Genomic DNA, 12,197 nt, shown 5'->3' with positions numbered 1-12,197 from the left:
CTCCCTGTCAGTATCTCATGAGGAGGACTGATATGTGTTGCTTTAGTGGGAATTGATCTAATGGCCATCAATACAAAAAGCAGCCGAAAATCCTAACTAGTGCCTGCCTCAGCTACAATATATTTTAGTATGTCTACTATAGATATATTGTTTCTTTCAACCCCACCTGAAGAAGATGGTCGATACGAGATCGACAACTTCCTTTTTTCGCCCAATTTCTGCCAAACTTTACACATCAATGCGCTAGTGAAATGACTTCCCCTTACTAATTCTATTCTTTGGGGTAACCCACATCTTGAAAACATGATTTATCGGTAACGTGGCTGCTGTTTGCACACTGCAATCTGGGGCGGGAATACATTCCACCCACTTGGACATTAGACAAACCACAGTTAATAAATATTTATTTACCCAGGCTGATCTTTTTACAAGCCCAACATAGTCGATTTGCAAATCGGACCATGGAAGGGTCAAACCCCTTTTCATTATTGGAGCTATATGCATAGGTGAAGCTGGCTGAAATTGTGCACATACCAGATGTGCTCTGGTGTATAGTTCAACATCTTGGGAGATATGTGGCCAATCAGCATATTCTTTTAAAATGTCCAAAGATTTTTGTGAACCCCTGTGTCCTGCAGTTATTCAGTCATGTGCATGATGTAGCATCAGTCCCCGAAATGACAGAGGCACCACCCATTGGATTTTTTAACAATACCCTCAACTCTTCTTTCCCTTTGCAATCATTTTCAGACAGAGGATTTTGTTCCACATCTACCAAATGGTTATAAAATAGGCCTAAACGTCTTCTTTTTGCAGACACATTTAAATATTTTGGTATCTTGACTTCCATTTCAACATGCTTGCTTTTCCATCTTATTTTCATTTAAATCAAATAATATGCAATTCTCCTGATGACAGCAAACTGTCTCACTTGATGCAGAAGGATACACAGACTGAATTTTAAATATTCCTTTAGGTTGGGAGTCAAAAGACTCTGACAACTACCCTGCGTGTTCACATATCTTTAAGGGATTTTCCCAATCACTGCATTACTAAAATCTGCAGTATAATATGATTTTTGTATCGCCATTCCTAACAATGAATTTTCTTCTAAATGAATATCCTGACATCTTTTGTTATCCACCAGTATCTTAATGGGTCCATTCTCAATCTCAACCAGTGGCGTATATTCACATTCTAGCCCATGCTGACTCAAGGATTCATTTAGGCACACAAATGCATCTGAATCCGTCATCTGCTGTCCCTTTCTGTGTTTTAGTGTTATTGTAACTTGCCTGGTGAATGCAGGAATGGTAACATCCTCCTTCACCTGTAGCTCAATTGGATATTGCACCAACTCTGCACACTGATAAGTCTGTCACTTGTCTTCAAACTCAGGTACAGGTCCCACTAACCTGGACCACACCTTATGATTAAGGAAGTCCAACACCATAAACATTCTGTGCATGTCATTTCCCACATAAAAGTTATTCTGTGTCCCACACACTATCCACACATTGTAACAGATAGTTTTCGGGCCAATGATAATCTTTAGCATGCATCATCCTACAACTCTATTCCCTAAGCCCGGATCATACAACCCAAAAACGGGTTGCTTTTTTTATTCTGAATTTTGGCATCTCCTCCCTGTCAATTATTCGCTTGAGTATTTTCCCATTAATGAAACTTCATTCCTGCTCAAGTGCTAAAGTGTCTTTTATCATTTCAGAATGACCATTTACACGCATAGGGATCCATGGCTACTCATCTCCCATTTGTATTTCAGAATTGGTCAAAATGCGTTTCTCTATCTTCATCTCTAGAGTGACAAATTGTTTGCACTTTTCCTCTTTTACCTCTTTTAAGTGAAAGAGTAATGTGTTTTCATCTATTTCTGTTTGGCATTTTTTCTTGGGGGCCAAATACATTTCTAGAGACTGTTTCTCTTCATCACCTCGCATTTCATCCTCTCTCTCAAGCCGGCTGGTGTTTACAAACAACTGCAGATTTTTGTGTCTTTTGCAAAGAAGAATGGGCTTGCCTTGAATATCACAAATACCAAGGCTATGATCTTCAACGCTAATTCCAACAAGAAGCACAATCCCTTATCTCTCTTTGTAGACGGGGGTGCAATTGAGCAGGTTCAGTCCTATGATTATCTAGGTCTGAGAGTTATGGCATCATGCAGTTGGAAAATGCAGGTTAAGAAGGCCAACATCACCTTGGCTACATATAGCGGGGCCCTCACTAGATTCACCAACAAACATGTGAATGGGGCAGTGCGGGTCTCGCTGGAGGCCTACAGAGCATAAGCACGTCAGAAAGCATTGTTTGGGGCAGAACTCTGGGGGCACGTGGAGACCAAGTGCCTTGCAGTGACTGAGACAACATCACTGAAGAATATCCTTGGGTTGCCCACTGTGGCCCCGAACATCCCAGTGCTTTTGGAAACGGGATTGGAGGGGTTTGAGATGATCTGTAATTTACGCTCGGTCCTTTTCTGGGCTCGCCTCTGGTCTAATCCTCAGCTTGTGAATACAAAGAGGCAGTTGCAGATGGTTTGTCCCAGCAGGGGGGCAGCTCCTTAAAGTGGTCTGCCTATGTGAAAGGATACCTGGGTTTGCTGGGTTTGGAGGATTACTGGTCAAATCCCTCAATCATCAAACCAGTTGCAAAGGAAGCAATAAAGAGCGCAGCAGGGGTAAATGCGCGGGAAGACATCCGGGGAAGATCCAGGGTTTCTGAGAAGCTGGCCAGATATCTTTCAATAAAGACGCGGGTGGGCTGCGAAGAATACCTAGAATATGTTTCACCCAGGTGGGAAAGAGCATTATATTCAAAGTTTCATATTGGAATCTTGACGACTTCTGTATTTCGGCATAGATGGAATATTGCTGTTTCCGCATCATGTATCCTTTGTGGTGAGTCTGAAGAGACATACAACACCATTTGTTACTCTGTCAGGCCACCAAGCCTCTGAGTAAGTGCTCCCTGAAGGCTCTGTTTTTAAGCCGTGGATGTAGATTCCCAGCTGGTGTTATGGTAATTTGCCTGGACGCCTCAGATAAGGAGGCTTTGCTTGCCAGTACAAGTTATTGGATCTGGGCAAGAAAAACTTATATGAGAAAGGCTAAGTTGCTGAACTATGGGGTAGAGACCTCTTTCTGTACGAGCTGCTATTGTCTGTATAATGTTCATCTGTTTTTATTTGGTTTTAAGGTAAAGCACTGATTTTGTAATTTTAGTGGAGTAATTATGAGCTAAGCGATTGTGATGATGTAACTAATGTGTTTTTTTACTTTTCTGTGAACTGCTTTTATGACTATTTTGTCAAAATAAAGCAATAAAAGGGTGAAAAGAAAGATAGGAGCATAAACCTGTTCTCAACTTCTTCCAGTACACAGGAAAGTGTGAATTTTTATTGATTTAAAAACTCACCGTTCTCATGCCGTTTTCACTTTTTGCCAAACACAGGGGCAAGTAAAATGATACCTTTCCCTCCTTTTTGCCCATTTCATTTTGGCAATCTTTGTCTATTTTTCCATGTTCAGAACCCATCAGGAGTGTAGCCACCTTCCGACCATCTGATTGGGGATCATCAGTGTTTAACTGCAGTTTTTTGACTGAACATCCTCACAAAAATCATGTGGTAGCTTGTCATTTTCTCGCTCAGAACACCTAGTTGCATATTGCATGGTTCCTGTCCTATCGGTCTCTTGGAATATGTGTGGCTCAAAGTACTCTTCAGGTGACGGGCCTGCACCCTCCTTTTGAACACTAATTTTTCCTGTCTGCCTTTCATCAGTATTCTGGCTTTCAAGGGAGGATATTTTAACAACTAATCCTACCTATTTATCAGGGTTTTTATCATTGCATATGATGTCCTTTTTAAATCTGTCTCTCTGTTCTTTCGGATGTTCTTGTTTATTTTCTCCTTTCTGTCTTTTATCTGGGCACGGTTATAACCCGGGGGGAACTGAAAGTACAATGTACAGAGTGAAGCCCTAACAGGCTAATGTTTTAACACAAAAAAGGAGGGCAACACACAACTGTATGTAATTAAGAAAGGGCAGTGAGGAGATCCCTCGAAGCACAGTGAGTAGCACAAAACCAGTGACAGAGGAGATACTGGGTCGGTAGGAAAGACAGTAGGATAGGTGGAGAAAAACTTCCTGTCCCTGCTTAGTCCCAGACGTGGAAAAACTTTCCTTAGAAAACGCTGGTGCAATGCTTACAAAAACGGGGAGAGTAAAAGAAGGCAAAGAGAATTCATTTTTGAAGAATCATAACAATGTACAAGTTTTTAGACTCCTGTATGTCCCAGGTCACTGAAATCCCCTCAAAGGAATGTGGGCAAGAAAAGAAGGGTGTTAAAATTGAGTTTACACCTAGGACTGAGAAAAGGCGGACCAAACTGTCTACTCTGGGTCCACAATGCTTTAATATCCTGTTGACAGGTCGAGCCATCCCAGGGTAGTTCAAAATTAAGAACTGATACGAGGCTCAGGACAATGTTGCAGTTTGTAACTAATATTCTGCAGTCCGTACTCCCTACTGGGGGTGAGCTCGATTTCAAGTGAAGACAAACAAAACCCACGTAACCCGTCCTAAAAAGGTATTAAGTAGTAGGGCGGGGCATGGGATATTAGCAAAAAAACATAAAACAGGTTGTTCATGGTATAGGTAGAGCAAATGTATGGCCTCCACCATGTAACAACCACTGTCTAACGGTTTCAGTGGTGTGTAGTTTGGTGTAACCACTTTCGTCAGGACAGTCTTCTAAAAACAAGAATACTTGGTGATTCTCAATAATCAGTCACCATTTTCTGCCACAGGGTTCATACATTACCCTGCTTCTTAACGCCAATACAGGGAAGTTCAGGAGGAGAACCTGTGGACAAACAAGAAATTGTAATACATGGTTACTCCTCAAACACTGCCACAGGCTCAAATGCTCGGAGACACCAGAAAAAGGGCCTCATTACACGGATGGCGGTAGGTATTTAACATTACCGGTAATGGAATACCGGTAATGTTAAATGCCCATGCGGATTACGACCCGGCTCACCGTCATTAGCGGCACTGCTAATTACGGTGCTACTAATAGCGGTCAGTCCGCGTGCGCCCGACCCGCCAACCCGTAAATAACGACATGCTGCTAATAGCACACCATCACAAGGCCAGTGCACACGGCAATAGCGCCATGGTAAATACCCCAAAACCCCTTACCAGCATGGCGGCAATACCGCCATCGCGAACCACCCGTTAAAAGAACCAAGCAGTGTCAACACCTGCCACAGGTGGCCAAAATCAGCACAGGTGGGGGCAATGGAGACTGTGGCTGCTCAAAAGAAGCACACCACACCCCTTCCCACACCCCCTCCCACACCAAGATGGTTCCAATACTGGCAGCATTACATGGCCTGGAGGACCTGATTGCAGCACTGCTGCTACAACAACAGGCTGCACAGAGGAGAGGCAGGAGGAGGAGGAGGGCCAGACAGGCACAGCAAGCACCGCCACGCCACCTAATCATACCACAGAGGAACCCACCAATTCCCCGGATCAGAGCCAGTCCATTTAACCTAACACCTGAGCAGATACACACCCTGTACCGTCTGGACCGGTACACCATCACCAGCATCGTGGACATGATACACAACGACATTGTGAGCCTCACAGATATCCGAACTGCCATCCCCCCTCTACTCAAGGTGGTGACAGTGCTCCACTTCCTGGCCACAGGAACCTACCAGCATACAGTGGGGCAGATGCATGGCATCTCCCAACCAGTATTCTCACGCATACTGAACCAGGTACTCGATGCCCTCCTGAAGCATGCACCCGAACACATATCCATGCCACGGACTTCCCAGGAGATTGCAAACACCAAAGTTGGCTTCTATTCACTGGCAGGCATCCCAAGTTGCATTGGGGCCATCGACTGTACACATATGGAATTGGTTGTCCCACATCACAATGAAGTAGTCTACCGAAACAGGAAGCAATTCCACTCCATCAATGTCCAAATGGTATGTGACGCAAACAAGATAATCACACATTGCTGTGCCCGATTTCCAGGATCTACCCATGATTCCATGGTCCTGCGGAACTCAACTATCCCCCGCTTCATGGAGCGACAAATGGGACAACGTTCATGTCTACTTGGTGAGTTCCATGCTAAGCACATGGCAGTGTGATTGGGGGGGGATAGATAGATACTCCAACTGGGTGTGCATTGGGGGGGATAGATAGATACTCCAACTTGGTGTGCATTGGGGGGGTATAGATAGATACTCCAACTGGGTGTGCATTGGGGGAGGTAGATAGATACTCCAACTGGGTGTGCATTGGGGGGGTAGATAGATTATCCAACTGGGTGTGCATTGTGGGGGGGGTAGATAGATACTCCAACTGGGTGTGCATTGGGGGGGATAGATAGATACTCCAACTGGGTGTGCATTGTGGGGGGGTAGATAGATACTCCAACTGGGTGTGCATTGGGGGTAGAAGATAGATACTCCAACTGGGTGTGCATTGTGGGGGGGTAGATAGATACTCCAACTGGGTGTGCATTGGGGGGGTAGATAGATACTCCAACTGGGTGTGCATTTGGGGGGTAGATAGATACTCCAACTGGGTTTGCATTGTGGGGGGGTAGATAGATACTCCAACTGGGTGTGCATTGAGGGGGGGGTAGATAGATACTCCAACTGGGTGTAGCCTGTAGTCCGTCGCCCAAATGCACGTACAGATGTACGCTAATGGGCATCTGTGATGGCAGCAACGTACTTGGGATGAACGGACATGCAAGTATATGCCACACGACACAGCTGACAACCCAAATCTGGTGACATCAAACATCAATCCTCATCCACATTGCACGACACTCCACGCCACGAAATACACAAAAATCATCCATGCCGCCAACATAGTCATGCAGCATTCCTACGGCACAACATCAACAATGCATTGTGCCCTTGGATGCATGCAAAGGTATACCCCCTAGCTATGGCAATGCACCACAAACCCATGGCACCACTGAAGCGTTGTCTCTCAGCATGGGAACAGCAATGTCGGAAGGACAGTACACCACCAGTGTGGTACCAAATGTGCCTGCCCACAGGGACACCAATGACCTGGCCTCACCCAGGACATGGCAGTCACTGTTGGAGGCATCCATGGGGCATGTCTACTTGCATGCTTGTGCTCACCTTTGCACAAAGCAGTCACACAGACCATATTCATTGATGCAGTTGAATGTGTACATGAATCAAAATGATAGGCCAAAGTATGTGACATGAACAGGCCACACATGTGTCAAAAAGTAACAGGAACCCATTCCTCCCCTCATGTAGGTGATGCCAGCTATCCCCTGAAGAGGTGGCTCCTCACACCTGTACGGAACCGACACAACAGGCACGAAGAAGAATACAATCATGCACATACCCGTACCGCCTTGTCATCGAGCAGACATTTGGACTGCTGAAGTCACGGTTTAGGTACATTAGCAGGTCTGGTGGCGCCCTCCTGTATGGCCATGAGAAGGTTGCAAAGATCACCACGGCATGTGTCATGCTGCACAATATGTGTATGAGACGGAATGTGCCACTGCCCCCTGAGGTTGAAATGGAGGCACCTGATGAGGATGATGACGGGGATGAGGATGTCGGTGAAGGGGATGCAGGTCATGCAAGAGGGGATGGCCAGGAGGGACGTGCTGTGAGACAGCATTTGATCAACCAAATATTCTTAGTAACATGTAGTCATACTGTCACCTGTATATGGCTGGTGATGCACTGGTGTCTGTTTGTTAGCTCACAATGGACCTTGCCGTCAATAAATTGATAATACACAATGAAGGAGTCAAGGCCTGTGTTTTGGTCAAACAACAGTGTATTAATGAACAGAAACAGGAAAATGTGCAAGGCCCCAACCATCCCGCCACCCTTTCCCCCACCCCCCACAACTGTCGCATCACACCCTTCCCTCCACCCCCACAACTGTCCCATCACACCCTTCCCCCCACCCCCCACAACTGTCCCATCACACCCCCCACAACTGTCCCATCACACTCTCCCCCCCACAACTGTCCCATCACACCCTTCCCCCCCCACAACTGTCCCTCATGAGTCTCCAACAATGTATGTTTCCAGGCATGCACAGAGGTCAATGGACATTCACGCCCTATTGTTCATTGCCAGGGCCAGCATTTGGGGTCTGGCTGGAGGTGCCCCTGGTGGTGCGTGTAGAGCGTCTGATTGGGCTTGTCTGCCGCGAACTGGTGGTCGAAGAGGTGGCAGACTGTCCTGGTGGAAATTGGCGCTCCATAGCATCTGCGATGCATGTTAGCACCTCCCGGACGCGTATTAGCTCCCCACACAGCCTGTCTGTGCACGACTCCATTCCCTCCCTGGAGTGCCTGGATGTCTCCCCGAGGTCAGCCCTGAGACGGGCAACCTCCTCCACATGTTGACCTACGAGGTCTGTGAGAGCCTGCTGGTGCTGGATGACGATGGCCAGGTCAGGGGAAGTGGCGGCCTGTGGTGGTGTGTCTGCTGCGCATCCTGATGCTGGCTGGTGTGCAGATGCCGCCTCTGGGAGTTTGAACTTCATTGTGGAGGAAGCAGGTGAGGTGTCATTTCAGTGCCTCATCCATGCAGTGTTGTGTGTGGCACTTGGCTCTGTTGATGTATGCATGTGTGTGTGTTGGGGTCTGGTGCTGACATGCGCAGGGTGGGATGCATGTGTGGATGCCGGGCCATCCATGTAGTGATCCAGGGCTGCCATTTGTGGGGACTTGTACATTCGCTTGCATCAGTGCACTTACCTCCATCAGAAGTGTCCGGCACGCCATGCTCCATCCTCCCGACTCCCTCATAACATTCTACCCCGATGAGGTTTGCACATGTTTCCTCCCACTCCTTCAGCTTGATCGGTGACCCTGATCCTCCAGCGGTGGCAGTCTTGTGGTTCTCGGCCAGGATCATCCTGACCCGGAGTCTCAGGTCGTCCCATTGTTTTCTGCACTCGCGTACAGTGCGCGTGCTGGTGCCTACAGCACTCACTTTTGTTGCCACTTCGGCCCAGATTGCTTTCTTATTTAGGAGGGTCTCCCGCCGCATGTCATTTGCGAAGACCACTTCTGCATTGTCCGCTAAGGTTTGAGTCAGCATCACTAACTCCTTGGTGGAGAACTTCTCCTTTCGCTGGCGGTCTGTTGTTTTTTTAATGCCTTGGGCATGGTATCAGTGTAGCAATGGGTCTCAGGCAGCAAGGTAACACAAACAGGTCCAGGGGGCAGAGGATGGCAATGGATTGTGTTTTTAAAGATGGCCGCCGTGCTCTTTCCCGTTCCTGTGCGATGATGCTATTTCTGGTTCCGGTATTTAACGGTCACCGCTATTAGCGGTGGCCGCTATTTGCACGATGCGTCAAGGCGGAGAAGCTATCTGCACTGTCGTGCAAGGCAGTAAGTGACTTTTGGGGGAGATTAGCGGCAAGGCTGGAGGGGCATTACCGGCATGGCGCAAAGCTTGTGTCCGCGTACTTGTAATGGCATGCTATTAGCGCACTCCTACGAGGGCGGACACGTTAAGGGCGCCATGCCGGTAATTTGCGGATTTTACTGCACAACCTTACAGGTCGAAAGAACTCAGACCCATCCATTTTGCACACTACAGATCAAATAAAGTACAAACAGTAGGAAGTTCTGCAACAAGGACTAGATATTGTGCAGAGCTATTATCAGATAATAGTATCTTCAGTTATGTCTGTGTTTACCAGAAGGTTTTAAACTAAGTGACAAACCTCCCCCAACAACAAAACACACACACAAGGACTTAAATACTGCAAGCCGTGTACTGACCTTCCGGCTGCAGTGGGTGTGTTCAATAGTCTTGGATAGTAAATGGCAGAGTCTCATGGGCATGTTCGTGAATCCATTTCTGGAAACGTATCACGAGCGGCCTGCTGTCAAGATAAAATAAAATAAGGGAAGAAGGCTGGCTGTCACTCGGGTTGTAAACTATGGTGGCCCCACCTTCCCTACATCTCCTATATGCAATCTGGGGAAGCCCCAATCAGCAAAGTATATTTCTACAATGTTGTTGCCTGGTGTAGGGAAAGACCGCCTGTGTCTTAAAAGAGGTCGAGATGCCGGGCGCACGTTTTGTAACACCGCGCTCTGCTCCTTGGTCTTAGATGAGAAGGAAATGGGGCAAGCGGAATCAGCAGTACTTACTCGCTCTCACGTGTTCAGCTAGCGTCTGAATCCCCGGCGGTCTGTGATTGCTGTGGCCACGTCGGCTAGAGGATCGAGTGTCCCAGGGTCACGTGTAACAGTTACGTGTTTGCGTATTTACACGTTTTGTTGATATTTGGGGTGCCTGTGCATTATGCATCCTGTTTTTTTTTCTTTCACTAGGGGTAATATTGAGACTTGCTGGACCATACTACTATGTTTTACATCACGTACCCTGCCCAGGTCAATTGCTTTGTGTGCCTCCCATTGTACTAATCCATCTGTATCATGGTTGGGAAGGCCCCAAGAGGGAAAGGTGGCAGAGGTGGCCAAGGGGGCATGGGTAAGGGACGTACAGCAAGAGCTATGCACCACCCCAAACTGGGTCAGGGAGCTGCAGGTGATGCTGATGTCCACACCAACCAGGGTCAGGGGGTCGCACATGATGCTGATGTGCCAACCAACCAGGGTCAGCGAGCTACAGCAGTATCTGTTGTGGTCCCCTCCAGTACACAGAGATGCAGGGGAAGATGCTGTCTCTGCCTTCAAGGTGAAGGGATGTTCAGGCCGAAACCCTGTCCTCAACACCCAGGCTCAGGGATCTGCAGTGACATCTGTAGTGGTCACCTCCCAGTTACACAGAGGCACAGGGGCAGCTGATGGCCGTGCATCCAAGGTGAAGGGACGTCCATGCCAAACACCTGGCACCTGCTCCCTGGGTCAGGGATCTGCAGGGTCATCTGCCCTCCGAAGCACCCAGGTTGAGGCACCTGCAGAGGCAGCTGCTGTCCATAGCCACCAGGGTCAGGCAGCTACAGCAGTTTGTTGCCCCCCCCAGGTACACAGACATGCAGGGGCAGATGCTGTCCATGCATCCAATGGGAAGGGACGTACAGTCAAAGCACCTGGCTCCAGCTCCCAGGTTGATTGACCTGCAGGGCCAGATACTGAGCCAACATCAGGGGGTGATGGCATGTCCCAGGCCACCATTGGTCCAGCCACTACTTACTGCCCTGCGTGGTCACAGCCACATAAGGCCTGCACCACTGTCTAAGAGGCAAACGCGTGCACAACAGGGAAAGGCTCAATCCCAAAGCACGGCAAAGGAGACTGTCACTTCGAGGAAGAGGAGTTTGAATAAAGAAGAACCCAACAGCCTCGTGGACTATGTGCGCGAACACTACCGTGACATGTGCACACAGTCAGGGAGCACACATACTCCTGCTCAGCATATGGTCCACTGGCAGTGAGTCACAGATCACATCAACACCTTGGGGAATGAGAGGTGCGCCACTTGTGAGGTCATGAAGCGGTGAATTGTCCTCCACCGCCGAACCAAAGGGAAGCTGGGTGCCAACCTTGCTTCTGCTCTGGTGACTGGAGGTGGGTACCCGCAGGATCTCATGCCACATGAAGAGGCCATGAGTGAGTTCATTCAGCATTGAAAATTACAAGGAAACGTCTGGTAAGTGATGAAGCATATGTAGATTAAATAAATGTGTATGATTATGTAGCACTTCTGCCTGCATTTGTATGACTGACATGGGTGAACCATGTCATGTTGTACTGGTCCTGCTTAGTGTACTGCAGAGTGTGCACATCTCTTGTACATGGCTTTGGGACAGTAGTCATCCACAACCATCAGATATTGAAAGATATTCCCGGCATGCCGACACAACATGGCATCTGGCTATGTACATCAGTATGCCAGTCATGTGCTTGTCTCTGAATCACGTGCTACACATCATGGACTGTATGTTGTCAAAATTCCACCCACACATCTCTATAGGTGGTTTCATGTTACACATACCTTCTAAGCACACTGGCAGCGGGCATGACATTGTGCCATGAGTGACATAGCATTTTACTACACTGTGCAAATCCCTGCCACAGCTATGTCACTTACCCTTTTGTAAGAAATGTATCTGGAGTCGTCCATGTTGACCTGCCAAAC

The sequence above is a fragment of the Ambystoma mexicanum genome, chromosome 10, assembly GCF_040938575.1.
Source record: "Ambystoma mexicanum isolate Mex_15411 chromosome 10, UKY_AmexF1_1, whole genome shotgun sequence".
NCBI classification, from domain to species: Eukaryota; Metazoa; Chordata; class Amphibia; order Caudata; family Ambystomatidae; genus Ambystoma; species Ambystoma mexicanum.
The sequence above is the reverse complement of the archived record's forward strand: the minus strand, read 5'-3'. Positions refer to the sequence as shown.